We start from the raw sequence: 10,010 nt of genomic DNA, 5'->3' as shown, positions 1-10,010 counted from the left end.
AAAAAAACATGCTCAGTAAGGGAAGAGAGGGCTGTCATCTGGGTAGAGAGGACAATCCTAGAAACGCGGATGGCTCCTTTTTGTAAGGGTACCTGGGGTGTGTTTTAGTCAGGTGTGGTAAGACACGCAGACATGAAAAAAACTGTCCTGAAGGTTTTTATAGTCATAGATCCCTAGACACAGGAGCCATGGCACACCATGCAGACAACATGGGGAAGCACCAGGGCCTAACAGAAGGAAGAGGAACAAGGGGGAAGAACATGAGTGAAAGACTGTATCATGACTTCCACAGGAAAGGCAAGGCAAGGCAGGGTACACAGGTTTAGGATGGGCTAGTTTGAGTCATTTCAGTGGGCTCTGAGTTGGGGGTGGGAGGTCTCGTTGTCTGGTATCTGGTCTTCAGCTTCTTGGGGCAGGGGGATGGTGGGCTCCCACTGAGAGCCCTTTGGGAGCCTGATCTAAAGGGGGTGGCTGGGGTATGGCCTTTGGATTGGTTGGTGTGCATATAAAAGACATGTTCCCAGGACTTCCCTGGCGGTCCAGTGGTTAGGACTCTGCGCTTCCACTGCAGGGGACACGGGTTCGATCCCTGGGGAACTAAGATCCAAAAAAAAAAGAAAAGAAAAAAGATATGTTCCCATGCAAGCTGTTTGCTGTCTCTGGGAATTAGCTAACCCTGAGAGGGGCAGTCCCTTCCAGTATCTGCATGGCCCCAAGATGTCAAAGCATCAAAATAAAAAGATATGCTTAATACACTCCACCTTGCAAAGTCTTTATTGTTGGGTCTATTTTTACTGGTGCCGCCTGAGACTGTCCTCAGTCTCTTCCCCCTTGACCTCCCTGCTTCCTGAGGTCTAAACCGTGTATGCCTCTCAAGATGCTTGGAGTAACCTCTCCTTCAAATCCTAGTAAGATGAGGCTGCTTCTGGTACTGATGGCTCCTGCACACCTGTTTTGTACTTCATGCTTTGCAAGGCATGGCAAGTGCACCTGTTGTATGGTCCCATGCAACCCCCTGGAGGTGAGAGATTCTTCTTTCCCATTTACTCCCATTGAATATTTCTCAAATCTTTCCACTTGCCTAAGAATCTCAGTATTTGCAGATCTCCCTTATCCATTTTTTATCATCTGTTTTCCTTTTTCTTTTCCCAGCTGTATGTGCTACTGTTCCTCCTGGGCCACTTCTGATGCTTTATTCATTCAACACACATTTGTTGCACATGGGCTCTGTGACAGGGCTTGTTCCAGGTCCTAGGGACACAGAGGCAAACAAGACTATCCTTGTGGGGTATGAAAAACACTTTGAGGTTTTTTTCTTTTTGAGGTTTATACTTTTTTTTGAGGTTTGATAATGTGCCAGTCACATTCATAAGAACTGTTTCACTTAATCTTCCTATTGTATTTTTCTTGCTTGTTTTTCTTTATGGGCGGCCGCACCATGTGGCATGTGGGATCTTAGTTCCCTGACCAAGGATCAAACCCATGCCCCCTGCATTGGGAGCTTGGAGTTTTAACCACCGGACTGCCAGGGAAGTCCCTATTTCACTTAATCTTGATACCCTCTCTCAAGATGAGTTCTATGATAACCTCCCCTCAACAACACCATTCTTACAGATAAAGCACTAAGTCTTAGAGAGCTTAAGCAGGAACCCCAAGGTCACACAACTAGCCAATGGAGAGCTGGGGTTTGAACCCTGGTGTCTGACTCCAGAGTACACAATTTTCACCTTGATGCCATTGGTCCCTCCAGAGACATTATTCATAGCACTTTCCCATCCTAATCCTTGCAGGGATGAGCCTCTTTTTCCAAATAAAATCAAAATTATTTAGCAAAAAGTAACAATAACAACAACTTTCTAGACTTAGAAGCCTTTGCCACTAACTAACTGGATGATCTTGAGAACGTCACTAACTTTTTCTAGGCTTCCATTTCCTCTGCTGTAAAATAGGGCGGGGGCAGAATTAGTGAATTCTAAGGTCCCATTAAGCTCCGATGTTCTTTTAATCAATCAGACATGTCTGCAGCACCATTTTTGGAGAACTGTTTGCTTTGAGATTGAGAAGGAAAGCCAGGAGAGGCCTGGTGCTCGCCTGGTGACAAGAAACACCACAGCATCTTCTTAGCTAGTGTTTCTCTGTCAAAACATGATTTTTAGTGTTGCAGACTCAGCCTATTAAAACCATTGTGTGCTGGCACCAAGGGTAACATAGAAGTGAGCCAATGCATTTTAAAGACATTTGTAGAATACAAACACCAACTAAGACCAAGGCACTGCTGCCATGGTGGCTGAACTCACAAGGGAAATCCCGGGACCCATCCCACCACGGCACCTTCATGAACTCCCCTCTGCTGGCTACCCCAAGGCCAACCACAGCCTGGTAACACGGCCCCAACAACCAGCCAACCTCGGCTCTGTCGTGTTCTTGAGCTCAGCCGTGTTTCCCAGCCTCTGCACGTTCCTCATGCCATTCTCACTGTCGAATTACCCACCTTCCCATCTTCACGTATGTATTAGCTTGTTAGGGCTGCTATAAAAAAATCTGGGTGGCTTAAACAACATGCACCTGTTTTCTCCCATTTTAGAGGCTGGAAGTCCAAGATCAAGATGCAGGCGGGGCTGCTTTCTTCTAAGGCCTCTCTCCTTGTTTTGCAGATGGCTGCTTTCCTGCTGTGTCATCAGAGGGCCTTTACTCTGTGCGTGATCCCTGATGTCTTTCCTTTTCTGATAAGTACACCAGTCATATTGGCTTAGGGTCCACACATAAGACCTCATTTAGCCTTAATTACCTCTTTAAAGAGTCCAGCTCCAAGTACTGACACATTCTGAGGTGTTGGGGATTAGGACTTCAAGGTATGGATTTTGAGTTGACACGACTCAGCCCATAACAACGCTGGAATCCTACCCATTCTTCTCATCCCTCCTCATGTGTTTTCACGAAGCCTGGAATTTAACCAGTTGGAACCTCTCCTTCCTTGTAACAACTTTGCTCCAGTCCACCCCTTAACAAAAGTCCCTAGTGGAGTGTAAGCTCCTTGAACAACAGAACAATGTCTTGTTTTATAAACTATGTCTTATGTTATTATATCCCCCAATTGCATATAGGTTAGTGCTTTATTCAGAGTAAAAACTCAACAAATATTCAGTAGGAGAACTGATAAACTGTGGTACATCCAGACAATGGAATGTTATTTAGTGCTAAAAGGACATGAGCTATCAAGCCATGAAAAGACATGGAGAAAACTTAAATGTATATTACTAAGTGAAAGAAGCTAATCTGAAAAGGCTACATACTGTACAATTCCAACTATATAACATTCTGGAAAAGGCAAAACTATGGAGAGAGTAAAAAGATCAGTTGTTGCCAGGAATAAGGGGGAAGGGATGGATGAATAGGTGAAGTACAGCTGATTTTTAAGGCAGTAAAACTATTCTGTATGATACTATAATAGTGGATTCAGGTCATTGTATATTTGTCCATACCCACAGAAAGTACAACACCAAGAGTGAACTCTAACACAAACTGTGGACTGCTGATAAAGATGTGTCAATTCAGGTTCATTGACTGTAATAAATGTACCACTCTGCTGCAGGATGTTGATACGGGGGGAGGCTGTATGAGTGTGGGAGCAGAAGGTATATGGAAACTCTATGCACTTTCTGCGTGATTTTGCTGTGAACCTAAGACTGCTTTAAACAATAAAGAAAAAACCTCAACAAATATATTTTTTAATCAAATTGAATTTTCTGCACAGCCCTCACACATCTGTAAGTCTGGGTATGACTTTCATCTTTCTGTGGAAACCCTGTTTTCTTTTATAGCTAACTAGGTCTTTAGCCTGACAAGGGATAACAAAGCAATTAAGGAAGAGAATAGTGTCTGAGATTTGCTCATTCCTCCATCTAAAATCCTAATATTTGGACTTCCCTGGTGGCGCAGTGGTTGAGAGTCCGCCTGCCGATGCAGGGGACATGGGTTCGTGCCCCAGTTCGGGAATATCCCACATTTCGCGGAGAGGCTGGGTGCGTGAGCCATGGCCGCTGAGCCTGCACGTCCGGAGCCTGTGCTCCGCAATGGGAGAGGCCACAACAGTGAGAGGCCCAAGCACCGCAAAAAAAAATAATAATAATAAAATAAAATAAAATCCTAACATTTGGGTATTAAAAGACAGCATGAACCTCAGAGTAGGCAGCCCACTTCCCAATCAATGTTAACTATACTCCAAGGTGCTGTAAAACCTTGATTAGCCAGAATTAGCTATGCTAAAGGACCAGAGTTCTAGTTCCCTGGTTCTATGGCTCCTGAGTGGGTCCTCCCTCCCAAGCCTGGCCTCCTTGGAAGAAAGCACAGCATTCTCTGAGGATAGTAGTGTTCACTCATTGTTGCCGTGACCTGGGTGTCTGCTTCTGGGGTCTAATGCTAAAGAAATAAATGTTAGAGTCCACTGTAAGTGTAGCTGCTGGCAAAGGACAAATATCCAGAGAAGCTGGGCCTTTGAGCAGACACAGGGACAGCAGAAAGTTCCTTACAGTGGCACAGAGAGGAGGAGGAGGAGGGGCAAGGGAGAGAAGGTCAGAGGAGGCCGGAGATGAACCTCAGATCCTTCACCACCACGAAATTCAGCAATGTGGGGGGAGAAGTCCACATGACTGGGAGGGCACCAAGTGCTGGATCCTCCCTGACACCCTCTATGGAGGCCATTTACCAGGTTGTGAAGATCTGTGCCTAGTGTAGGTACACTCAGACCACATGCTTCAGCCCTGTACAATGCAAAGTCCAATGATCACCCTATACTAAGACTAACTTCAAATGCCACCTCCTCCATCAGGCCACCCTGATCACTCCAACTGGAAGCAATCTCTCCGCTTACTCATCATCTTGCCATAGTTTCAACTGTGTTTCTTGGAGCCCGTGAGAGTCAGAAGGAAGTTTCAAGAAACTCCTTAGTGAAAGGGTAGAGGGCTAGGAGGGGAAGGGCTCCCCACTACAGGTGAACCAGAACAGCTGCACTTTTGCCTATAACATATACCAAGGTCCTTCTTACAATTCCATTTAAAAAGGAAAAACCTTTAAAACCACTAATGTACAGTGAAATAGCAGTATCCAGCCTAGATAATCCAGATGGTCTCAATTTAGATACATGTTGTCCCATTGTCAGATAACATGTCAGAACATGTGTCCCTATTTGGCATTTGTAAAATATCATGGAGCTGATGACATTTATCACATAGTGTCTTGGATTATAGTTACTTGTATGCTTGTTTTATCACCTCAACAAATTATAAACTGCCCAAGTGTAGGCAGCATAATTCTTCTTTGCATCCTTTAGAGTACCTGTCACAGCGCCTTATACTCTGGTGTTCAACATGTATATGTTGCATAACAATAAGAATGTTAGGTCGCATTCACTATCAAGCAGATTTGTGCAGCAGGTCCTGAGAGTTACAGCATAATGGAATGAATGCGCACAATTCTTACCTTTGCTTTCTAGACAGATCCACAATTAGAAACAATTTAAAGATAGGACTTTACAAACCAAAAAGGAGTCTTAGACCACTCTAGGAACAGAGATTTTAATATAGGGCCACAAAGGAGACAGCTACCTTTGAAAAAGCTCAGCATTCAGTGTTCACTTGATAAATCTCACAGCATTTCTGGGCTTAGGTACAAAACATAGGGTTACCATGTGCTGATTCTTGTGTGGGTGCCTAATTTGCATAACATGTCCTTCTGCTCAGACAAGTGACTGGACCACAGCCAGGAGCATCTAGATGTCTCTGGAAGGTTAAGATGAAGGCCTCTGGAACACAGCTTTCATATTGAGTCAAGTAGGTTTGGAAAGATGACAGAAACATAGGTCAGCCCAAGAGCAGTGCCAACATTACTGGCCCAATTCCTTGGCACCGTGTGGGCCCCCAATAAATTCATGTTGAATGTGTGAAATGGCTCCTCTCCCCTCCTTCTCCAGTTCAGTCAGCAGTCAGGCAGCTCAAAGCACTCTCAAGGGCACACATCTACCTATCTATTATCCTCCTTGAGGAAACTACCACAACCATTGTTTCTACAGCGCTGAGGACAAAGGCTAGCAAGTGGGCTTCAGAGCATCCACAATGCCAGGTGGGAGAGGCGTGCTGATGAGTCTGGTCCATCAGCAGAGTGAGCTGCAGCAAAGGGTCCTGAGTCTGAGCCTAACTGACCTTGGGACCCTAGCAGGAGATTATTGTCAGATGTGGTTTTCAAACATCCCTATAAAATGTTCTCTGTGAAGTAAATGTAAGGACTGTCCTGGATGTCCCCCACTGCACATTTCCTGGTTTTCTGTGTGCCAGTCCAAATTAAGCGACCTGCAATAAGCCCATCAGAAGATGGTCTGTCCTTTGTGCACAGGAACTTCTGACACTGGGTAAAACAAGAAAGGTGACACAAGAAAGGCAGAGATGCTGAAGGCATTATGTACCTGCAGGGTAGGAGTATGTTTGGTGCCTGTGTTGGGGGGAGGTATATGGGTACCTGTCCTTCCATGTAAGTGCATAAATGCATGTAGGAGAGCAGGAGAAATGGGGGTATCATTGCAGACCTCTCTCTTCCCCTCTCTTTTTTCAATTTGTTTCTCACTAGCCCAGAACATTAACAGACAAAATTTTACTTCCTGCTCATCTTATAATCACTGTCATAGTTCTATAATGTTCTTTTTGGCAGGTACCAAATTGGATGAATAAAGAAACTTTGACAATGCAACAGTCTGGATTTGATACCAGGTATACAAATGAAGACGCATCAGAGAAAGAATTAGCAGGGATTGAAATCTATACAAACCAAGTTTTCACTGTCTGCATGACCTTGAATGAATCACACACCTTGCTCTAGTTCATTCAATAAAGCATTCTTTGATTCAAAAATATTTATCATGTGCCAGGTATCTGTACTAAGCTCTGAGAACATGTTCATTTACTCACTTGACAAATATTCATTAAGTCCCTACTATGTGCCAAGCACTGATCAAGTTGTTGGGATGCAGCTGTGAATAAAACAAAGTTTTTGCCCTCATAGAGCTTACATTCTAGTGATGTGGGGTAGAGGAGAAAATAAACAAATAAATATACAATCTGTTGAATGATAAGTGCTATGAATAAAGGGGGGTAAAGAGATAAGAAGGACCATGAGTGAAATTTTATACAGTCAGTCCTAGGTATTGGTTCCAGGATGACCTAAAGATAACAAAATCCCAGGACGCTCAAGTTCCTTATATAAAATAGCATAGTATTTGCATATAACCTACATACATCCTCCTGTATACTTTAAATCATCTCTGGATTACTTGTTATACCTAATACAATATAAATGCTATGTAAATAGTTGCCAGTGTGTGGCAAATTCAAGTTTTGGTTTTTGGAACTTTCTGGAATTTTTTTGGGGGGGGAATATTTTCAATCCATAGTTAGTTGAATCTGCAGATGCAGAATCTGTGGAGGTGAAAGGCTGACGTATAGGACGTGTTCAAAGCCTCTGGGGAGCTAACATTTAAGCAAAGACTTGAAAGAATCTAAGGAGGGAGACATACAGCTCTCAGGAGAAAGAGCACATCACAAAGAATATAATAGGAATGACTCCTCACTATACACAAAAGGCTTTTAAGTTGCCTTAAATCCCTTCTGGAAAGAGACAAACTGTAAATCAATCCTAAGGGCCTCACCTACCCAACATGGACAAACAACCTAAGATGAGGAAGAATGAGATGAATGTCAAAGGGTTTTTAAGCCTGGAAGGCTATTTAAATATTGATATTAGGTAATGTTATTTATTAGTCACTGGTTTCCAGTCAAAAATCAAGTCCAAGTATGCAGCTATATTTGAAGGCCTTACCCCCAAGTAAAATTGGTGCTGCCTGAGTTCAAAAGCCAATTCAAATGCCAAGAGTCCTCCTAGGATTTGGTGGTTCACTGTCTAACCTGCTCAGAACTGTATGCTAGGCCTGTAGTCTGCATGCTTACACCATCTCATATATACTATTTCCCGCTGCATTTGATTAGGCGAAAGTGAAATCTCCTAACCGAGATGTGACCTGACGTTCTTTATTTACAGGGAAATCACTGGTTAGAAAATTCCTCAGCTTTTGGCAACTGTTCAGCCAAATTCATTAGCACAGGTTAACTTTATTCCCAGGACTGGTGCAATTCTATTTGGGTAGCAAGGAGGGGAATCCTCCAGCTATAAGGACATTCTTGTTCAAAATGTTCTAAACTTCCAGTTTCTCTTACATTTTTCCTTAAATCTAACTTGGCGGGGCGGGAGGGGGGGATAATCGAGAACATACACACAAGAATTCAGTCTGAATGTGGCATTTTGGAGGAAAACCCCAGCTGAGTACACACCAGTGTGTTTCAGCTTTGCTACAAGAGAAATAGTTATGCATTGTACATGGACTATAAAGACATTTTTTGTAAACCTTACTTTTAAATGTTTGAATTTCAGGACTTAAAATGTTCCATGTGTTTAGTATTTCTTGTTCAGCTAGACTAAAGAAAAGTGGTTGAAAATTCAGTCTCAGCATATGTATATTTCAGGAATGTTTAATATGTTACTATTTCTGGAGCTATGGAGTTTGTGAACATGGCTTTTACATTCATCACTGGTTGTAGTCAAGGGTCACTTATTCAATATGTATTTATTGAGTACCTACTATGTGCCAGACCCCACTTTGGGTATGCAAGATACAACAGCAAAGAAAGTCCACAAATTAGAGGAAGCAGACCATAAATGAATCTATAAGTAAATATAACATAATGTCAGGTAATGAAGAAATTCTTCCTGCTTTAAGCAGGGAAAGGGAATGTGGGTGGTGCTGCTATTCCAGAGGAATAGCCTCTCCTCTGAAGTCTCATTTGAATAAAGACCTTAAGGGATCCTTTTGGTTTTGGGGGAAGAAGTACCCAGGCATACGGAGTGCCCCAGGCACTCCTGGAGTTCCTGGAAAAGCCTGGAGGCCATGTGGCCAGGGCAGAGTGAGTGAGAGGGAGAGCTGGTCATTGGAAATGAGGTCTTTCATAGAACCATATGTCAGAGGGTTCCTGGTTGCCCCCAAAGTGGAAGAACCACTGAACCCACAGTCCAGTTTCATTTTTTGGAGGTCCAAAGAGTGATAATGAATTGCAAGGAGACTGTGCTATCAATCTACAATCTCCTCATTAAGCTTCATCTTACTCTGTATAAAAATTGGTATCTGTTGTTTTCTCTTCTGGACCAATTTACCCATGCATTTCTGCCCCTTGAAACACCCTTCTTGACTCCTCTCCCTGTTCAGTCTCTCCCATATTTCAAAACTTAATTTAAGCTCTGCCTCCTGTAAGAATCCTTCCCTAACTCTTCTGGATGACACTCAGCAGCTCTTCTGACACTGTGACCGGAGGTTTTACTTAGGACTTCCTCGCCATCAATAGATTGGTGTTCAGGGGAACCCTGAAATTGAATGCAAAAGAGTTTGTGTAATCCTCCATGCGTGTTTTCACAAGAGTGTTCGTAAGTCCCATGAGATTTTAAAATGAGTCTGTGACTTAAAAGATTGAGATCCACTCCTTTTGACCAGTGCTTCTCACACATCAAATGTGCACATGAACCATCTACATTTCATTAAAATGAAGATTCCAGTTCAGTAGCTCTGGAGTGAGGTTTGGTGCTGCTGGTCCCAGGACCATACTTAATGGCAAAAGGCTAGAATATTTTATTCTGCACTTGTCTGCATACACTGGCTTGTTGCTCTCTGCCTCCTAAGTAGATTGCAGGTTTCTGCTAATACTTCTTGGCTCTTCTCCCACAGCAGGGACTAGAAAAATAGCCCATCGTTGGACCTGACAGATGCTTGCTCTACAGATATAAGTACACTAATTGAAACTAATTAAAATAGCTTCTCTGTGTTCACTTTCTTAGTCTCACTTAGTTTTCTAAGGTAACCACCTGTTTTTCAAGGTGCTGAACTTTTCTGTAACCCAGAGCAGAATCTCAGAACTCCTAAA

This window comes from Leucopleurus acutus, assembly GCF_964270905.1.
Source record: "Leucopleurus acutus genome assembly, chromosome: 12".
Lineage (NCBI taxonomy): Eukaryota > Metazoa > Chordata > Mammalia > Artiodactyla > Delphinidae > Leucopleurus > Leucopleurus acutus.
Note: the sequence above shows the minus strand (reverse complement) of the source record.